Below are 23306 nucleotides of genomic sequence, written 5' to 3' on the forward strand. Positions count from 1 at the left end.
GGCTCTTCTGGGCCTCTTTCCATCTCCACATAGATATAGGAATATGTAGACAGGGCCTGTCCAGTGAGGTTGTCATACTTGTAAAATGTCAGCTCAAGACTCACAGAGGGAGGAGGCAAAAGCTATCAGATCAGTTAAGTCTCATCCCAACATGACATCAGCCTAAAGTCCAGGATCTCATGTTCTTAATCCAGATTGCTTCTTCATATCAGAGGAAACAATCAACAAATTGAAATGGTAACATGAAAAGGGAGAAAATATTTGTAAATAATATATATCATAATGAGTTAAAAATAAAATTTATAAGGAACTTCTACAACTAAATTGCAAAGAAACACAAATAACCCAATTTTCAAATGGGTGAAGAAGCTGAAAAGATATTTTTCAAAGACATAGAAATGGCCAATAAGAACATGAGAAGGTGTTCAATACCACTAATCATCAGGGAAATGCAAATCAAAACCAAAGTGAGACATCACCTCATATATGTTAGGATGGCTATGTGAGATATATATCAGACCAAAATTTTGGTGAGGGTGTAGTGAAAATGGAATTCTACTACAGTAAGCCCCCTACATATGAATGAGTTCTGTTCTGAAAGTGCATTCCTAAGTCCAATTTGTTTGTAAGTCCAACAAAGTTAGCCTAGGTACTCAATTAACTCAATCTACTATATAGTACTTAAACCAATATGTGGCATCTTGGGGGTTTCTGAGGAGCTCTGGTACTTTATGTCTCAGCACAGAAAGAATCCAGCCAGAGGCAAAGTGATAGATAAGAAATGATTAAAGAGAATAGGACACTTGTGAGGCTTACGGGTGGGTGGGCAAGAGGGTGCCACTCCCCCTCCTACAGTTTAGGAATCAAAGGAAAAGTGAAGAGTGGTAAAAGACCACTTTCTTCCTCATTTTTGAATAGACATTAAGTTGCCTTCATCAGCTCCTCCTCCATATGAGGTGAGGGAGTTTTCTTGTCCCTACATGGTCAAGTCAGGACTGTCAGAGCACTACGGAAAAATTATTTCAGGTCCCAATTACAATGAGGGTCTTTCACTCTGAAGTGTCACCTTTTCATAAATTATAGTTTTCTTTTTTATGTGTGCAAAAAGCATATCCTTGGGTTCATTAACTTACTGAGCTCACTGGGCAAGCTCTGGGTCTCATGCCACCATTGTTTAATTGTTTTGGGGCATGTCTCATGCTTCTGTCACATGGCTTTGTTGCTAAGCAATCCTGCTTGGTTTTGTGGTTAAGTAAACCTGCTTTCTTGAGTGATCATTAACTTACAAGTGTCTCCCATATTTTTTTTTTACACAATCCCCTAGTGGGATTAACTTTTTAATTACCTACTTTGTCCATTTACTCTGTCCCTATCAGTACTGTACTGTAATAGGTTTATAATACTTTTCAAACAAATAATACATAAAAAAACATAAAAATAAACATTTTTAATCGTACAATAAATACAGTGCCTTAAAAAGTATATTATGTGGGTGCTATTTCCATAGGGCTTTTCCCATTGTTATCCCAAAATGTTATCTCTTATTACTGAAAAAAAAAAAATGGCTTGATGATCAATTCAGTTTAGGTAATTTTGACTTATTTAATTTTTCCAAAAAGTACCCTTCAGTGCATACAGTGGGCCAGAGAGTTATGGGAGCTGGGTATACAACATTAAATGATAGAAACAAGAGGTGATTTATGTGGAACAAATTCCAGTAGGGAATCGATGGATAATGAGCAAGTAAACAACTAAACTAAAAATATAATTTTGTTAGTAATGGATAAGATGAGAAACATTTTATAACAGGGTGATGCAGAAGAGAAGAATTGGATATAGATTTGTGTAGTTGTGTAAAGCACACCCAGAATTTCAGTTTGGTCTGAGTTTAAATAACCACATTATATCCCTTCCTGCTTTTAAAACAAGTAGGTTATTTAAAAATGTGCATTTGAAATGGGGGAAATATCTCACAATAAGGTAAAAATTGTTAATTCAGGATAAACATTGCTTACTCTTTACATATGTGTGTGTATATATATATATATATATATATATATATATATATATATATATATATATAATGCAGAGATATGCATAACCCACAGAAATAGGTAATGTATTTGTGGCAATATTATTTTTGAGGGATAGATGATTAAGGAAACAGAATGTCTAAAAAAATACCTTTAGGAAACAATAGTGGAAAAAAGATTGAGAAATATTGCCCTAACTCATGTCTAAATGGTTTGGTAAGACCATGGAGTAACCAGAATATTAGTAAAGCTCATCCAAGCACAGAGGTTGGCCCATCACCTGTGAGGGTTACATTCAGTAAAACCGAGAGGCTCCTCCTTCTCAGAAGACTTCCCAGATTGCATTGTCAACTATGTTAATAAACAAATTGTAATCTGTGACATGTTTTCTATGATTGAAGTTAAAAAAGAAATGAAGGCTGTAACCCCAATTTTTTTCTAAATTGAAATCATGTCATTTGAGAATAGTAGTTGTTATGCAGTGAGGAAGAATTTAGTTCTTACTTTTTCTGGCTGAGGAACACTTTCAAATTCATTATAATGACAATCATCCTGCACTTAGATGTGACACAATGTTAATAACAGTCTTGAAAGATGTAGAAAGTACCAGATTAGGTGATAGAAGAATTCAGTCCTGGTACCAGCTAGGTGGCCAAGAGTAATTTCTATCTGCTTTCCTTCATCTATATTATCAGAGAGGTGAATTATTGAATGTCCATTCTTCTATTAAAGAAGAGAGCTCAGTTGTGGAGAAAACAATTGCATGGTTAACACCATGAGCTGGTTTTCATTTGCATTCTGGAGTCAGGGGCTGGAACCGAGTTCCCTGTGCCACATGGCTCAATGTGGATTTCTTTGGATGAATTCAATTTTATAACTGTAATTAAATTTAATTAAATAACTATGTGTACACAGCACAGAATTTGATATTTGGTGGAAAAAGAATTATCTATACTTAAGCATCCACTTAAGGAGATAAAGTCAACATGAAATTTTTAAAATTTGTTAAGAAGAAAATTGAATTATTGCTGATATGTAACCTATAAAGATGCATGAAGGGGATTTGAGGGATGGAGTGAGACTGAAAGAAGAGTGGTAATGGATTTGTTTAACAGTTGACATAAGTATAGGAAACAGGAAGTCAGGAGGATATAGGAATGGAAAATAATTATGATGATCATTTGGATAGAGTTCTCCAAACATTCTCATACCTTTATTTCCTTCAATCCTCACAAAAGTGTTGTGAGTCAGGGAATAAAATTTTTAGAGGAGTAAAGAAGGATAGTAATCAGTAGCCTGAGCTATGTACTTAATCACATAGACGCCAAGGCTTTAAGCAAGTTACACAAGTTCTCCAAGCCTTAGCCACTGCATTAGACAATCATGATAATGCTAGTTCTTATCTCATATGGGTTTTGTGGGACTTAAAAACTAAAACCCTTAAAGATATACAACAGCATCCTCAAATAACAACTCCTTGATGTATAGTGACTTTAACTACTATTACATTGTTTTATTTTTGTAGGATTTGTAGTTTATATAATCAGTAAGTGGCCTGACTGGAGTGGAGAGCTATGTCTGTACACCTTTGAACTCAGGGGCTTTCCCGCTGTACAAAATAGACTGAGGTGTGTTCTGGAAGTAACAGATGGACCTGACTGCAGTGGGAGGGAATGATAGAAAAAAAATGAGGTTGATTATCATGGGGGAGGGTCTTGATCTTAGATTGGAAGTTGAGATGTGAACTAGTAGTGAATATATGTGACACATTCATAAAATATAAGACAGTGGGGACATAATTATCTGTCCTAGTCTACTTTGTTTTAAAATAGTTTAAGTTACGAGATGCCTCAAAGGAAATCTTCCTTGGAAATGTAAACATTTAATACAAATAAGAGCTGAACTGCTGTGTTTGAAAGGAACCAATTCCCTAAGAAGTCTCCTTTGAATCCATATTTGTCTACTCATCTATCACAGCTGCTTCATTCTCCAGATGAGGAAACTGAGACTCAGGATAGTAAACATTATGACAGTATATACTAGGAGAAAGAGGAATGACTTGGAATAAAACCCAGTTACCTTGATTTCCAGGAATGTGTGCCTACTACTACATTAGGGCCATTAATTTTTTTTTAAGTTTTTGGGCTAGGGATGGGAGAGATTGGAGTGAATTCATATTGTAGACATGCAAGGAGTGTCCTGGAAGATGTGTACTTTGTTTAGTAAGAGGAATACTTATAAGAATCAGTCTTTGGGCATTTAGAACAGTCTTAGAGAATGTCTAGTCTTAGAGAATGGATTGAAAGCAATGCTCTTTACTCTATTTCCACTGAGTGACAGACGACCTCTGCTTAATTATTCCCAGCAAAGAGGAGTTTGTTACCAAAGCAGTTATTTTGCCATATCATTTGACTATAGTAACAACTATATTTAGCAAGTTGAGGCCACTGGTTGCTTCTTTAGTGGTAGAGTGTAACAGTTAAGAATTTGTGTTTCAAAATGAGATTATCTGCATTTGTAATCAGCACATTTTACTTGAGATGCTTAATGTCTCCAAGCCTGAGTTTCCTCATCCTAAAGATGGGGTTTCTGATAGTAACCAAGCTATGTGATATAAAAAATAAATGCAGGAATTCAAATAGCAAACCAAGGACCTTGTTACATAGTGAGCACAACATAAATGAATTGTTCTGTAGATATTTTTATTATTCTATAGAATCCTTTATTTCATCTGAAAACACTTTTACAAGAAAAAATGGAAGGAATAATTTACACTGACTCAGGTTTATCTGCTGGGATGATGTTGACCAAGGTGGATCTGTATCTTCCTGGAGCAGAGAAAGAGATTTAAGGTATTATTTTTTAAATCGGCATATCTGGAAAATGATTAGGATCTTGCAAGCTTAGCTAAAGGCTATAACTTGTAGTTTCAGGAGTCAATTATATTTATAAAGTTTAAAATGAAGTTTACATTTCAGTACAAATAAGTTTAAAATAGTTTAGTCACAAAACAGTTGTACAATTATTATTTTCAATTGAGATTCAAAAATATTTAGGAAGATTATTTTAAAAGATTTTATATCTTTTAGAGTATTGAGAACTGTTATGCATGAGCATAATGGATCTTTTCAGTTAGCAAGTCATCTTTTATACCCTTGCTTACATTCCCTTCCTGTATTTCTTATCCTTTGTAGATAGCTGCTTGTCTTCATCCACGACCCCTAAAATGCTAGCTGACACTTGCAATAAGAAAAAGAAAATCATCTCTTTCAGGCAGTGCAAGACTCAAGTCTTTGCTGAACATTTTTGGTTCTGCTGAGATCACTCTGCCTACAGTGGTTGCCAATGACCTCTATGTGACCACCTGAAAAACCCTATTCTATTAAACTATTGGAGTTATAGGAATGTGGCTTCCTCTTTTGAGCAGCATGACCTAGAGGGTTTGTCAGCGCAACCATTTGGATCCTCTTCACAGTGTTGCTGCCTGTCTGTGGTTCCAGTGTCATAGGCCATTCATGTGAGACTTAAACCCTTTATTGAAACTTGACTTCCTGGACACACATACCCTTCATCTTTGTTGCAGCCAGCAGTGGGTGCATTAAGTGTTATTTTTTTCTCATGATGCTCTCTTTTGTGGTCCTCTTGTGCTAAAGACCTACAGCTTGGGGGGGAGATACAAATCCCTCTCCTCCTGCATCTCTCACATAATTCTAGTATCTTAGCCTTTGTGCCATGAATATTTATATATTTTTATTGAATTACCACCTTCTCCATTGATAATGTTGAGCTGTGCTTTGTATTAGAATAACTCTTTTGTAATGCTTTTCAAACCTACACACTCAAAAATTTAGGAGTGAAAAGTGCTATGAGGAAGTTCTGGAGTAAAAAGGTGACTTTGATAAATAATCATAACAATACAAAATGACATTGCCCTTTAAATGGAGAAGAGAAAAGATAATTTTTATGGTTCAGAGTCAAGTGAACACTCTTTGCCAAAAGCATGTTGATGTTGACATATAGATACTATGAGGAAAATTCCAGGCAGGAAATTATTTTCCATTATATAAATCCTATTTAGATTTATGTATTGCATGATTGGTTACCAAAATTTAGTATACTGTCAGAAATAGTTAGGGTCCTTGTAAAATTCAGATTCGCAGGACACAGCTCTAGAGATTCTAATTCAGTGGTTTTATTATTGGATTGATATATCTATGTCTTAAATCACCCAGTTGTATCCGAATCCGATGATCTTTGCATGTACTTTTAGTATCCTGCTATAGTTTATATTCACATCATGAACCAATTAAGGAATCGCCTTAACTTTTAAACTTATTTTTAAATTGTTGTCAAATATGCATTATAAAATTTACAATTTTAACCATTTTAAGTGTACAGTTCAGTGGCATTAAGTTAATTTACATTGTCATGCAGACATTACCACCTTCTATCTCCAGTACATTTTTCACTTTCTTAAACTGAAACAGCAAATCCATTGAAAAATAATTCCCCATTTCCCCATCCCTAAGCCCTAGGCAACCATCATTCTACTTCCTATCTATGAATTTGACCGCTTTAAGTACCTTATGTAAGTGGGAGGATATAATATTTGTCATTTCATAACTGCCTTATTTCACTTAGTATAATCTATTTTTAGGCTGAATAATACTCCATTTATGCATATAGCTTGTTTGTTTATACAATTAACTGTCAGTAGACACTTGAGGTGCTTCTAATTTCTGGCTATTGTGAATAGCACTGCCATGACAATAGGTATAGAAATATCATTTTGAGGCCTAGCTTTCCATTTTTTTGAATATGTACTCAAAAGTGGAATTGCTCAATCATATGATAATTTTTCTATTTTTTGAGGAGCTAATATAATATTGATACTTTCCACAGCAGCTAGATCATTTTACATTTCCACAAACAATGCACATTTTTTCTCATTTCTCCATTTTTCCACTTACATTTCTTTTAGCAATAGCTATTCTATTTGGTGTGAAGTAGTATTTCATTATGGTTTTAATTTGCTTTAACCAAATGATTAGTGACATTGAACATCTTCCCATGTGCTTCCTGACTATTTTTACATCTTCTTTGGAAAATGTCTATTCAAATTCTTTACTCACCTTTAATCAGATTGGATTTATTGCTGTTGTTGCTGCTGTTGATGACATATAGAAGTTCTTTATATGTGCTGGATTTTAATAACTTATCAGATATATAATTTGCAAATAATTTATCCCATTTTTCTTGGTTGCAGTTGGCCTCTATTATTAGTGTCCTTTGATGCCTGAAAGTTTTTGCATTTGATATAGTACAGTTTATCAGTTTTTTTTCCTTTCTTACCTGTGCTTTAGGTGTCATATCCAAGAAATCATCACCAAACGCAGCATTATGAAACTTCTTCTATGTTTTCTTTTCAGTGTTTGTCTTAGCTACTATTACAATTCTATCTAATGAATTTTGAGGGTTTTTGGTTTTTGTATATGGTGTAAGTTAAGTATTCAATTCCATTCTTTTGTGAATATCAAGTTTTCATAACACAATTTGTTGAACAGGATGTCCTTTACTATTTGAATGCCCTTGCCACTCTTTTTGAAAATCATTTGAATATGTATACGGACAGTTATTTCTAGGTTCTCTATTTAATTTCATTAGTCTATATGTCTGCCTTTTTTTTCCTTCCATTTTTATTGAGATATAATTGACATAGGGTGTTGTATAATTTTAAGGTATACAGCATAATGGTTTGATTACATACATAATGAAATGATTATCACAATAATTTAGTGAACATGCATTATCTCATACAGGCATAAAATTTAAAAAAATACGATTTTTCCTGCAATGAGAATTCCGAGGATTTTCCCTCTTAAGAACTTACATGTATAACATACAGCAGTGCTAATTGAATTTATCATGTTGTATATTACATCCCTGGTACTTGTGTATCTTATAACTGGGAGTTTGTGCCTTTTGACTACCTGCATCCAGTTCCCCTTCTCCTCACCTCTAGCCTTCAGTAACCACAAATCTGAGCTCTTTTTCTGTGAAGTTGTTTGTTTAAGTATAATTGACCCACAACGTAAATCTATTTCCTGGATACAACATAGTGATTTGATATTTCTATACATTTCAAAATGATCACCATAAGTCTGGTTTCCATCTGTCACCAAAGATATGACTGAGTTATTGACCATATTCCCCACACCGTACATTTCATATCATGGCTCTTTTATTTTGTAACTGAAAGTTTTTACCTCGTATCTCACTCATCCATTTCTCTCCACCACCATCCCCATCCCCTCTGTCAACTAACTGTTTATTCTCTGTATTCATAACTGTTTCTCTTTAATTGTTTGTTCATTTGTTTTGTTCTTTAGATTCCAAATATTAGTGATATCATACCATATTTGTCTTTCTCTGTCTGACTTATTTCACTTAGTTTAATACCATTTTGTGGCAAATGGCAGGGTTTCACATTTTTATTTATGGCTGCATAATATTTCATTGTATAGGGGTAAATCAAAAATTATCCCCATTCTGGCTGTAGAATTTATAGATGTTTTCATGTAACTGGAGTGTGGATAATTTTTGTCTCACCCTCATCTCTCTCTCTCTCTCTCTCTCTCTCTCTCTCTCTCATATATCATGTCTTCTTTATCATTTCTCTATTGATGGGTACTTTGCTTCCATATTTTTTCTATTGTAAATAATTTTTCAATGAACATAGGGGGCATATGTCTTTTCTCATTAGTGTTTTCTTTTTCTTTAGAAAAGTACTCAGGAGTGGCATTGCTGAAATGTATGGTAGTTCTATTTTTAATTATTTGAGTCATCACCATACTATTTTCCCTAGTGGCTGCAATTTACATTGCCACTATCAGTGCATGAGGGTTCTGTTTTCTTAACATCCTCACCAACAATTGTTATCTGTTTTTTCTTTGGTGATGGCCATTCTGACAAGTGTGAAGTGATATCTCATTGTGATTTTGATTGCATTTCCCTGATTATAAATGAAGTTGAACACCCATTCATGTGTCTGTGGACATCTGTATGTCTTCTTTGGAAAAATACCTACCAGTTCCTTCACATATTTTTTAATCAGGTTTTTGGATTTGTTGTCATTTACTTATATGAGTTATTTTATATTTTGGATATCAACCCCTTATTGGATATATCATTTGTAAACATCTTCTAACATTCAGTAGGCAACCTTTTAATGTTGATATTTTCCTCCCCTGTAAAAAGCTTTTTAGTTTAGTGTGGTTGTAATTACTTTTGTTTTTGCTTCATTTTTGTTTTCCTTGCTTAAGAAGACATATCTAAAGAAATATTGCTAAGAGCAATGTCAAAGGGCCTACTGCCTATGCTATCTTCTAGATGTTTTGTAATTTCAGGTCTTACTTTAAGTTGTTAAATAATTTTGAGTATATTTTTGCATATGCTTTTATAAAATACTCAAGTTTGATTCTTTCACATGTAGCTGTTTTCCCAATAACGTTTATTGAATAGATTGTCTTTTCTCCATTGTATGTTGTTGCCTCTGTTGCTATAGCTCAGTTATCCACATAAACATGGATTCTTTTCTGGGCCCTCCAGTTTGTTCCATTAATCTCTGTGTCCACTTTTGTGCCAGTACTATTCTGTTTTGGTAATTGTAGCTTTACATTATTGTTTGAAATCAGGTAGCTAGGTTTAAATCAAACCTATAGCTTTGTTCTTCTTTCTTAAGATTGTTTTGGCTATTCTGGTTCTTTTGTGTGTCCAGTTATTTTTTTGAATCATTTGTTCTAGTTATGTGAAAAATGCCATTGTTATTTTGATACTTAGCGCATTGAAGCTGTAGATTACCTATGGCAGTATGATCATTTTAACAATATTAATTCTTCCAATCCATGGACAGGATGTATTATTTCATTTGTTTGTGTAATCTTCAGTTTATTTCACCAGTATCTTATAGTTTTCTCAGTATAGATTCTTGTCTCCTTAGTTATATTTATTCCCATGTATTTTGTTGTTATTAATGCAACTATAAATGGAATTCTTCTCTTAATTTCTCTTCCTGATAATCCATTGCTAGTGTATAGAAACACAACAGATTTCTGTATACTAATTCTTTATCCTGCAAATTTACCAAATTCACTTATTAGTACCAGTATTCTGAGGGAGCATCTTTAGGATTTTTTAGTATAGCATCATGTCATCTGAAAAGAGTGACAGTTTTATTTCTTCCTTTCCAATGTGGGTTAATTTTATTTCTTATTTTATCTGATTTTTGTGTCTTGGACTACCAATACTATGTTAAAAAATAGAAGTGGTGAGACTGGGATCCTTGTCTTGTTCCTGATCTTAGAGGAAATGTGTTCAGCTTTTCACTGTTGAGTTTGATGTTAGCTGTTGGCTTGTCATATGTGACATTTATTACATTGAGGTATTGTCACTCTCTACCCACTTTGTTGAGAGTGTTTATAAATGGATGTTGCATTTTGTCAGAAGCTTTTTCTGCATCTATTGAGATGGTGATATGATTTTTATTTTTTAATTTGTTAATGTGCTGCATCACATTGATTACTGGATATTGAAGCATCCTTGCATCCCTGGGATAAATCCAATTTTATCATAGTGTATAACTGTTTTAATGTAATGTTGAATTCATCTGGGTAACTTTTGAAGATTTTTTTCATCTATGTTCATCAGTGGTATTGGCCTATAATTTTCTTTTTTTCTGTAATATCTTTGGTTTTGGTATTAGCATGATGCTGACATCATAGAATGAGTTCAGAAACACTACTTCTGTGGTTTTTTGGTATTGTTTTATAAAAATAGGTGTTAACTCTCTTCTAAATGTTTGCTAGAATTCACCCATGAAGGTGTCTGGTCCTGACTTTTGTTTTGGGAACTTATTTTTCTTTATATTACTGATTCAATTTCACTACTTAGAATTTTGGTCTTTTCATATTTTCTACTTCTTTCTGATTCAGTCTTCAGATATTATACATTTCTGGGAATTTACCCATTTCTACTATGTTTTAAAATTTTATTGGTGTATAATTGTTTTTAATAACCTTTTATGATCCTGTATATTTTGATGGTTTCAGTCTTCTTAAATTTTCAGATACATTTTAGGCTTTTAAGGTTTTTTGTTTCCAAGGAATACCTTTTTTCTCCCCCTCGCTTTCATATGTGTGTGTTTTTAGATCTGAAAAGAGCCCCTTCTATCCCACTTATATAAGTCACCTTTTGTAGCCATTCAGCCACCCTGTATCTTTAATTGGAGCATTTAGTTCATGTACATTTAGAGTCATTATTGATAGGTTTATGTTCTTTGCCATTTTTTAAATTGTTTTTGGCTTGTTCTATACTTCTTCATGTTCCTTTCTTCTCTTGCTCCCTTCCCTGGTGTTTTGATGACTCTCTTTATTGTTCTCTTTGGATCACTTTCTCTTTTTCTTGTGTGTGTATCTATTATAGATTTTTGGGTTTTGTTTACCATGATATATGCACTATAGCATAAATATGTATATGTACATATGTACACACACACACACACACACACACACACACATGAGGGTGAGTCAAAAATTATCCAAACTCTGGGGGGAGTGAATTGGGAGATTGGGATTGCCATATATTCATTACTAATAAAAAAAAGTATCAAATTGTAATAGAAAAATAAAGTTATCCACACCTTGGCTGTAGAATTTACAGAAATTAACCAGAGTGCACATAATTTTTGACTCACCCTCATATAATGATTTTAAGTTACTGATATGTTAAGTTCCAACATATTTTAAAAACTCTGAATATTTACTCATCCTCCCACATGTTTGCTATTTTGACATCATATTTTACATCATTTTTGTTTTGTTTATCCCTTAACTACTTACTGTGGATGTAGAAGATTTTACTACTTTTATTTTTAATCTTCTTACTAGCTTTATACTGATTGATCTATTACCATTGGTGTATATTTGCTTTTACCAATGACATATTTCCTTGTGTGATTTTCATATTTCTAATTGTGGCTTTTTATTTTTTATTTCTTATAGAAGTCTCTTGCACATTTTCTTTAAAGCCAATTTCATGGTACTGAACTCTTTGAGCTTTTCCTTGTCTGTTAAATTTTCAATCTCTCCTTCAAATCTAAATGAGAGCCTTGTTGGATATTTTATCCTGGATAGTAGCTTTTTCCCTTTCATCACTTTAAATACACTATGCCACTCCTTTCTGGCTTGCAGAGCTTCTGCTGATAAGTCAGTTGATGGCCTTATGGGAGTTCCCTTGTAAGTAGCTTGTTGCTTTCACCTTGCTGCTTTCAATACTCTCTCTTCATCTTTTATTATTTTTCTTTCATTTTAATTACAGTGTGTCTTGGAGTAGTCCATTTTGACTTGATCTTGCTTGGAATTCTTTTTACTTCCTCAATCTTAATGGCTGTTTTTTTCTCAGATTAGGGAAATTTTCATCTATTATGTCTTCAAAAATGTTCTCTGTGACTTTCTCTCTTTCTTATCTTTCTAGGACCCCTATAATTCAAATGTGAGTATGCTTGCTATTGTTCTAGAGATCTCTTAAACTGTTCTCATTTCTTTTTATTCCCTTTCTCTGTTCAAGCTCATCAATAACTCTGTAAAAATGTCTAACTTCTTATCCGGTTTATCCAATTTTCTGAGTTAGTTGACTGTCTTTACAATCATTCTGTTCAACTCCTTATTGGGCACATTTCTAATCTGTGCTTAATCTATTACTTCTTGGGTTTTATCTTGTTTCTTCATTTGGAACATATTCCTCCATTGCCTCATTTTGCCTAATTTTCTGTGTATTATTACTATGTATTTGGTAGCTTGGTTACATTTTCTGATCTTGGAGATGTGGACCTATGTAGAAAACATCCAATCAGCACAATCCCTTCTGGTCACCAGAGCTACATGCTCTAGGGATGCCCATTATGTGGGCTCCATGCATCATCTGCTGTTGTGGGCTGACCACTGTGGGAATGTAGGGAGACATGATTGGCTCCAGTCCCTTTAGTTGAAAGGCTCTGCCTTTTGTGGTGGCTGCTGGCTGCTGGTAGGTGGGGCCAGGTCCTGGCATGGCTGACTGAATGAGCAAGGAGTCCCAGATCTGGGACTAGCCCACCAGTGTGTGAGTCTTCATCACAAAGCAGCTGGCTATGTAGCCCCAGGTTCCCAGGGCTAGTGTTGTCCAGCTTGTGGGTGGATCCCAGTCCTGGGTAGGCTGGCTGAGGGGTCCAATGTGTGCTTAAGCAAATAGAGACTGCAGTATCCTACTCCACCCACCAATGATCTGACACTAGCCCAGGACCCATTGAGTCATGGCCCCAAACACCAGTGTGTGGATACCAGCCTTGGGATGAAGGATCAGAGTGGCCCTTCAGCTAGCCATGTCAGGATGTAGCACACCCACCTGTGGGGTGGCACAAGCCCCTTTACAAAGCAACAACCCAACACCAGCACTGCAACTGCTGTTTCAGAGCCAGAGAACCTGGAACTTGGCTTGTACCCAGCCTCGCTCACTAGTGGCCCACTCAACTCCCCTGCTGGACCACAGCCCCATCTACCAGCAGCAAACACCAGCACCAGGAACACCATGACCTTGCAGCCAGCCTTATCACTACCTTGTCCACCAACACAGGTTAGCGCCATACTAGGAAACACTGGCCTAGCCTCACCTACCAACAGAATAATACCATGTCTCTGGCATTCCAAAAAGGAAGCTCACTGGCCTTCAAAGCCACATGTTTTGGAAGCTTATCTACCCCATTCAGGAACCCTGGGCTAAGTAGCTTGATGTGGGGCTCAGACCTCTTTACTCTCTGGGGAGAAAATCTGCAATTGTATTATCCTCCCATTTGTGTGTTGTCTATTCAGGATATCAGACTTCACTATACTGTGTTTCTGATACTCCTATTTGTCTTGTCATGGTTCCTTCTTTATATCATTAGTAATAAAGGATATTTTCTCCTAGGCCTCAGGACATTGTGATCACTAGTTCCTCTGTGAATAGGAATTATAAAATACTCTATTTTATATGTATGTGAGTCTGTTTCTGTTTTGTATATAAGTTAATTTGTATTATTTCTTAGACTCCGTGTATAAGTGATATCAGATAATATTTGTCTTTCTCTGTCTGGCTCACTTCACTCAACGTGAGAATCTCTAGGTCCATACTTGTTGCTGCAAATGGCAATGTTTCATTCTTTTTAATGGTTGAGTAATATTTAATTTTATATAATTTACATGTATATATTACATATATATGTATAACATATATACCACATCTTTATCCATTCATCTGTTGATAGATACTGTACAAATAAGTTACTTCCATGTCGTGGTTATTATAAATAATGCTGCTATGAACATTGTGGTGCATGCAACTCTTTAAGAGTTTTCATCTTTTCTGAATATATGCCCAGAAATGGGATTGCTGGACCATATAGTAAGACTATTTTTAGTTTTTTTTAATTAATTAATTAATTAATTAATTAATTGGCTGCATTGGGTCTTCGTTGCTGCTTTGTTGCTTTCTCTACTTGCGGTGAGCGGAGGCTACTCTTCACTGTAGTGAGTGGGCTTCTCATTGCAGTGGTTTCGCTTGTTGTGGAGCATGGGCTCTAGGTGCAGAGGCTTCAATAGTTGCAGCACATGGGCTCAACAGTTGTGGCTCACAGGCTCCAGAGCGCAGGTTCAATAGTTGTGGCTCATGTGCTTGGTTGCTCCGCCACATCTGGGATCTTCCTGGAGCAGGGATCAAACTCATGTCCCCTGCATTGGCAAACAAATTCTTAACCAAGGCACAGCCTAGGACGTCACTATTTTTAGTTTTTTAAGGAACCTTCATACCGTTTTCCATAGGGCCTGCACTAATTTACATTCCCATCAACAGTATAGGAGGGAAAACAACTTTTTTTTTTTATTGTGACAATTTTTATATTGAGTTTTATACATATTAAATTGATATCCAACCACAGAGGTAAAAAATTGGAGATGTTGCTTGTACAAGTTTGCAGATTAGGATAGAGATATGACTGGAGACACAAAATTTGACTGATTCAGCATTTATATCTTAGGAAAAGACAGACTATCCAACTAAAGAACCTCAGAAAACAGTCACTGTGAGTTCTGAGACAATTCACGGCAGTGACCCTCTATTCATAGCTTGATATACTCACACTCATTGTGTAAATCATCTTATGTGGGTCTCAAGTATTACACCTTTATGACATAATAAATAGGGTACTTTTCCATGGAATTCCCTTCCTATCATTTCTTGTTATTTCAATTTTCCTTTAAAACTCAACTGAAGCATTGATTTTTTCGGAAAGCCATCCCTGATTTCAGTTTCATTGGTATATTTTTATACTATGACCACTAGCATTATGTGAATATTCTTATAATGGGGCTTATTACATGGGTCTGGAATTGTCTGATCCCTCATTATGTGTCATATCACTGATGGTAGGTTTCTATGCTTTATTCACTTTTGTAAACAAAATATCCATGACACACTGGGCATAAATAGATACTCCATATACATGGTTTTAATTGAATGAATAAAGAAAAGATAAAACTTATAATGAACTTAAAATCTTTCCCCCTTGTTTTGTAGGTAAACTGCTTCAAACATGTAAGCTCAGCTGTTGTACAGACTAGATGGAACCAAGGAACAATGTAATTTACTTTGTCTTCCTGGGCCTCACACAGAATCCAAAGGAGCAGAAAGTCCTTTTTGCTATATTCTTCCTCCTCTACATGTTGACCATGGTGGGCAACCTGCACATTGTTGTGACTATAACTGTCAGTAAGACCCTGAACTCACTGATATACTTTTTGCTTGCTAGTTTATCATTTATGGACACCACTTATTCCTCTCCTTTTTTCCCCTAGGTTAATTTTTGACTTGTTCTTTGTGGAAAGTACCATATCCTTTGAATTTTGCTTGACTTAGCTGTTTACAGAGCACTCTTTTGGTGGATCTGAGATCTCCTTCTGTTGCTGATGGCCTATGACTGCTACAGGGCCATCTGTAAGTCCTTGCATTATTTGGTTATCATGAGGGAGTGGATGTGTGTTGTGCTGCTGGTGATGTGCTCTGTTGGAGGTTTTCTACACACAGTAATTCAACTTATTACTATTTATGTGACCATTTTGTGGCCCCAGTGTCATTGATCACTTTACATGCAACACATACCCCTTTTTGAAACTTGCCTGCACTGACACCTATGTCATTGGCATCTTAGTGGTGGCCAATGGAGAATTGATGTGCGTTATTGTGTTTCTGCTCTTACTCCTCTCCTATGGGGTCATTCTGCACTCCCTGAAGAATCTTAGTCAGGTAGGGAGGCACAAAGCCTTACCAATCTGCGGCTCCCACATTACTGTGGTGGTCCTCTTCTTTGTGCTGTGTATTTTCATGTATGAGAGACCTTCTTCTACCTTACCCATTGAAAAATATTTGACTCTGTTTTACATCATTATCACCCCTACATTGAACCCTCTAATCTATACTCTGAGAAATGGTGAAATGAAAAATGCCATGAAAAAGCTCTGGACCAGAAAAAGAAAATGAGGCAGCAGGGAAATGTATCACCTCTTTTTAATGAGAAATTGCTCTTCCCAGGAAAGCCATGTGTGATTATTTACCTGTAGTAAATTTCCCCTAGGTTTTAATAACTTGGTCATGATGAAAGCACTTATTATGTGAATAGTTCCAATGATCAAAAAATGCTTTTAAGATTTTCATTATTTCCTAGTTCAATGTATATATTTGTTTGAAATACAATTTTGTCATTTTCACAGTTTCTTAGGAAATATGTATAGTTTGGGATTGCAAAATGTCTCTATTGAGTCTCTCAATTTATATTCTATATAATGAGTTAAACTATAGTTAATACTTTAATTTTATTTTAGTTACTGGAATATTTTATCATGTTTTTCTCTTAAATAATGTAATCTTTTTCTGAATTAACAGAACCCATTCCAGATTTCAGAAAAATAATATAAAAATATAACACAAAATTTTGTTTACTCCTCCCCACACACAGTCCATTTTAATATTTGAAATATACATTGTAATTTTGTATCTGTAAGATACTTTGCATATATTATTTCCTTTATATTGCTTAACATGTTAACATTAAAGAAGAATGATGTTTCAGAGTTGTATATTTTAATCACAAGAAATGTAACTGTGCAAAAATAATATAAATGAACAAGGTATAAACATAGGAAATTAACCAAATCTTACTTATTTTCCTAATTGGGTAATCATATTATCTCCTCAAGTGGAACAGATTTGTTTGGCATTACATTTTCATAAATGTATTCATCTGGAAAAACCTATTCATTTTCCCAGATAGTTTAGAATATCTGGTAAACACCTCTGCTATTTTTCAATATCCCCATCTCCTTTTTTGCTTACAGTGTTTCATAGCCTTCTCTAGAGACACAGTCTCTGGCTTTCATGTGCAAATTTAGCATAAACCATAATCCATGAGCTTCTAACATCAACTACAGAATTTGACACCAGACATTTTGGTTGATATAATTGTTAAAAAATGCTAACAGTATATACCATTCTTATATTTCTTATTAATGAAGTACAAATTACTAGGTAATAAAGAGGCCAGATTATATTATTTATTAGAATGATCATTCATAACATCCTCTCTTTGTCTGAATGAGATTTGAAACAAAATACTCTCTGCCTCTATATGGTCAGAAGCATGTGGTCAATGAAGCTTAACATTCTGCCTCCCTTATTTAGTCAGGATACATGAGAGGTAAGACCATGGGGTGGTGGGTGCTTTTCACTAGTAAATCACACTGTATGAGAAGACATATTCTGATTTTTTCCCTTTCACATGGGGATTTCTTATATTATCTCAAAGCCTTCTCAAACACAATACTATTCACCAAATAATTCCAAGCATTTGAATTTATTAAATCTTCTGTAATTTATTCCTCTAATTTTGGATTTTGCTATAGACTGAAAAATTTTGTCCCTCTCTAAAATCATAAATTAACTCTAATTTGGTAGATTTGGAGGGGGCTCCTTAAGGAAATGATTGCCTAAAGAAGTTGTTGCCCTACTTTGTGTGGACATATGGAGAGATATACATGCATATACATATACAGGTTATGAGTGAAATCAAAGCATTTCACAAACAAACAAACAAAAAAAGAAGTTGTTGCCCTGACTAATGGGATTAATGCCCTAATCAAGAGAGCTCACCTGACTTTTCTGTCATGTGAGGACACAGGAAAAAGATGGCTGTCTATGGACTAGGGAGGGGACCTCACCAGACATGGAATCTGCCAGCAGCTCAATCTTGGGCTTCTGAGCTCCAGAACTGTGAAAAATAAACATTTATTGTTTAAACCATCCAGTCTATGATATTCTATAATAGCAATCCAAAAAGACAAAGGTATAGTTAATATTCAAATGTGTGTAGTTATCGAATGATGGGATAAAAGTCTCTGTTAATATGTTAATAAAGTCTGTGTTTATTGTTATGTAAACTCCCCAAAGTCAGGAAAATTACTTAATTGTCTTTGTGTTCCCTGTTCCTTGTATAATGTATGGAACATAGAATTTACTCTATAGACTTTTTCAATTACTTGAATTCTTGAACTATTGGAGTGAGAACTTTTACTGATAAATGTTGATTAGATCTTTCTACATTAAATACATAAATATAATATATAAATTTGCTACACATATTTATTTTATTATGTCATTTAGGTTATAATTACAAGTGTTTCATATAAAGACATTATTTTAATATTCTTTTCCATTTGGATTCATTCCATCACATCGCTCTGGGAAAACTCCATACATTTCCAGTGATTTTATAGCTTTCAAATTTTTTAAAATAACTTTTCAAAACACTTTATCTATTTAACCCAGTTATAATTTTGTTTTGTTTATGATGTGGATATATCTATGCCCAAACATGTAAAAAAATCTGCCAAATAATTATTAATTTCAGTAATAACTTGAAATTTTTCTATATATTATGTCAGGTTTTGAACCATCTATAAGGTTCAATTTTGGGGCACTTTCTCCTCCCCCTCCCCCACATTCTCCTCCTCATCTAAACTTTAGGGTCATTTTGCAAAGTTTGAATACTTCTCATAAAAATATATTTAGAATGTCATGACACTGCAGATTTATTTTGAGGAAAACTACGTTTTACTATATTATTCTCCCATTCAGAATAAAACACATATTGTGACCAACTCATTGATACCTCAATAAAAATTAGCAATCATCACCACAGAGTGGACATAAATCTTGCTATATGGTTTTCTTCTTCAAAAAGAGGATTCTCTTATTTACATTTGACTCACACTTTCAATGAGCTAGTCAGAAAGGGCTTAGTGTCTTTTGCTGCCATGACTCTTTTGACAAAAAAAAATCTAGACTTTCACTTCATGGATACCATAAGTCTAATTTAAGAAATCAATGAACTCTGTGATGTAACAGTATTTAGCAAACATATTAAGGTTATGAAAACATGATAAAGAGTAACAGCACTAGCTTCAGGATCAGGAGACATGAGTATCATTCACATTATGCCACCATCTTCCTATATAACCTTAAACAGGTTCCCCTATTCCTACACGTAGTTTACTTAAATAAATTGAAAGGTGTTTACAAGTTCTGTGATTTTGCCCAACCCAACATGTTTATTCTCATAAATATTGTTATATTTGCTTCTACTTCAATTAGTAGTAAAATTGGAAGAGATATAAGACCACAGCCCACCTCCCCAAACCTTTCCATTCCTGGTAAACAGCTTAGGAGATATCCTTCTGGAATGAATGGATTTTAGACTGGACTAATAAAATTTGAGCTCTGCTCTTGAGTTATTTATTATTTTGAGAACATATTTCTCTACTTATTGAAATGCATGAAGCTTTCTATAAAAACATTTCATTAGGTATCTGGGTTTTGTGAAGTTAGCTCTGGAACCTATCAAAGGTTAAACTATCCCTCAACTTGTTTCTGGTCAACTGAGATATGATACATATATAATGACTTCTGCTTCCATTTTCATTTCCCCTTCAAGTTTGAGAATCTATGTGGCTATCTTTCCAGGGTTTTAAACCACTCTGTCCTTGGATTTACATTCTGAAAACATAGTTTCCTGACATAGCTCCAAGAAATCTGCTGCTGAAAAATTATTTTCATGGGCAACTTTCTCTGATTTAGCTATAACTGTAGTCTCTTTCCATTCCATGCTATTCTAGGGTTTGGGGAGCTGGACTAGGCAGGTGTAAGGGTTCTAAAGCAATCAATCTAACCTGCAAGTAGATATTTAGGGAGAGGTTGGATCACCCTTTAATGGGCTATTGTGAATGTATGTCAATCTTTTATGAGGTTGGGAATGATGACTTTGTCAGTACATGTTAATTCTCTGATCTGACTCTGGCTTTCATTTCAGAGTTGAAAGAAGAGTTCAAGAAATTTTGACCATAATACTTCAGCAAAATACTTATTCCTCTTACTTCTTTAGATAGTTTCAAAACCTTATTCAGACTGTCTTTGGCATCTGCCATCACAAATATTATTACAGCACTATAATATTAAAGTGTCTAATTAAGCTAGGTTTAGTTGTGTGATCTCAACTTTCTTCAACTCTTTTCCTTCATGACAGAGGCTGCTCATAGTGACCACATTCTCTGGAGCCAATCCAGAGTTATGTACAATTAATTTTTCTTCTTAAGAATGCAAGCAAATTTGAACATGGTGAATGAGTTTGTTCTATATGGGAATACTCATATTAATTAATTAAATTATTTTTTAATTTCAAATATCAGAATTTATATCTTTTAGTATATAATTGTAATAGGCCTCACACTTGGTGACAGCTAAACTTGTCATGGCACTTAAGTTGTAAAACAGTTCTTTAAAGATCAGTATCTTGGCCCAGGATTTAGTGACCTGGCTTCTTATTTTACTTTTGCAAGTGGTATTTTGATTCTGTGTCTCATATTTCTTTGTTGTAAATTGTGGCCTTTGAAGCTCATTTTTTTCTAGTCCATAGGAATATTATGAGATTAAATTTAAATGACTGAAATAAATGCATTGCACTATCTCTGAATATAATTGAATAATATAATTATTTTCATCATTATTATATTAATCTAATTCCAGAATTGATGGAAGATACAACCAATTTGAAAAAGTATGTAAACATTACCTTGTGTGAAATGCCAGTATTATAATAGAGTTCATATCATCACTTAATGCACATCTGAAAACAATATTTAAAAATTATGATTTGCATGAATGGTAAGGCAATTTAAAAAGACAAAATATTACAATAAAAAATTAAATCAAATAGTTACACACCTAAATGATTAATGTATACAATAGTCAATAGTCAGCTCCATATTAAGCTCATTTGTTATCAAATACCTAAATTCATAAATGGTTAACTTATTTTGTTCTCTTGTCATACCGTTTTGTCTTCATGTAGACCAAAAGAGGAGATCAAAATTAAAGATGAGTGTTATAAAAGTTATCCTCTGAAGTTCAGTTAAGTTATGTGAAATAATTGAGTTGTTGGAAGGATCTGCTAATGATTGTGAAATCATTGGACCCCTGGGGTCCAATTAGCCACAGCCAGGAAACTTCACAGAAATTGCCTACAAACAGGATACGTGGTAGCACTTTTAAGTTTGAAGAGAAAGGCCTTATACGAAGGTACCGTGTATACATCAACAGACACCTGCTGTAGCTGAGCTACTTGACATTTTTAATCTTACAACTCCTCTCTTAGTGAACTATTAGCTTCCTTTGGGCCCTGGCCATGGACCTGTGTCAGACAAGTTCATAGGTGAGATTTTTTTTCCAGGAAATCGTATAATTTTGACTTTCAGGTTTAAAAGAATCTTACAAACCATATAATCATCTCTCATCCTGACCAATCTGAGATTTAAACCTTTTCTTCAGCATGTAAACCATCAAGAAAGGTAGATTCAACTATACAATACTACCAACTTAGAAGTAAAAATATTTTGTTTTTATTGATATATACTGAAATTAGAATAATAAAATAGTTATAATTCAATTAAAATAATCATTTAATTCAAATTTGAATTCAAAATATTCCCCAATCAATAATACAACATACAACTTTTCCTATGACATTGCACAAAATTTTAAGAAAATCTTTATTAAAAAATTCACATTAATCAAAGAGATGAACTATATTTTAATTAATTTTCTCCCATGTCGAAAATTCCATGTATTTTCTGAATTTTCCAAAGCTCTTAAAATTGCATTGTACATGTATGTAAATAATGATTTTTTTCTCTTTTAAAAATATTTTCCTAAAATGTTTATTCCTAGAAAGGGTATTGTTGAGCCAAAGAAAATAGAAAAACTAATTTTTATGTCCTCATGATTATTTCTAAATAACTTTTATTGCTTATGTATTATATTTCTTTATGTACACTATACATTTTTCTTATCTTTTGGAGGATCCCACCCCAGTATAAGGAAATGCATTGGAGCTGCAGAACTTTGTTTCCACATAAATATAAAATTTTCATTTTGGATAATTAAAAAAAAAAAAGCTGTCCATTTATGTTTGAAAGAAAAAGATATTTTTTGCACATTTTACTATATTTATATTTTCACATCTCTTTTCCTTGGGATTTTTAGCTCCCCAAATTTCTCATTCTATTAATAATGCAGTATCCTGTAACCAGGAATGATGGATGATGGCTGCTATGGGAAGATGGGAGAAGAAAGCATGAGAATGCATGGAGCAGAAACATAAAGGAGTGGGAAAATCATGGATGGATGAGCTGCTGCTGTTTGGTATTAAAATCTCAGGCATTTAAGGGCATTTAACAGGGACACTTTTCACAACATTGTGTGAACAAACATTAATATACAAACATTAATTTACATAATAAGTGTCCAACAAACATTTACTGAATGAGTGAACTTGTAATAGGTATAAATAGCAAGTAATATATTTTATATCTGTTTATGTTAGTTGGTACATATATATGTTTATATGTATGGTACATTACCTATTTCTCCAACTTATCTAGAAAACTATTTCTTTTTGTTTTGCTTATTAACTTTTTTCTTCTAGAACTTTGAAAGTAAGGATTTACCTTACTTAATAGATCCTCTTGTACTGAACACATATGCAAGAGTTTCTTTTTTTTAATCCAAGTCTAGTGAAGCTGTAAATTTATTGAGGATGACTACGTT

The 23306-nt window shown here is 34.1% G+C and overlaps 1 pseudogene; it reads left to right on the forward strand.

Annotated features, from left to right (window-relative positions):
• The first annotated feature begins 15826 nt into the window (after positions 1–15826).
• On the forward strand, positions 15827–22860 carry LOC130848590 (olfactory receptor 4A47-like; annotated as a pseudogene).
• Positions 22861–23306: the final 446 nt, after the last annotated feature.

Source organism: Hippopotamus amphibius, chromosome 3 (assembly GCF_030028045.1).
Source record: "Hippopotamus amphibius kiboko isolate mHipAmp2 chromosome 3, mHipAmp2.hap2, whole genome shotgun sequence".
NCBI lineage: Eukaryota > Metazoa > Chordata > Mammalia > Artiodactyla > Hippopotamidae > Hippopotamus > Hippopotamus amphibius.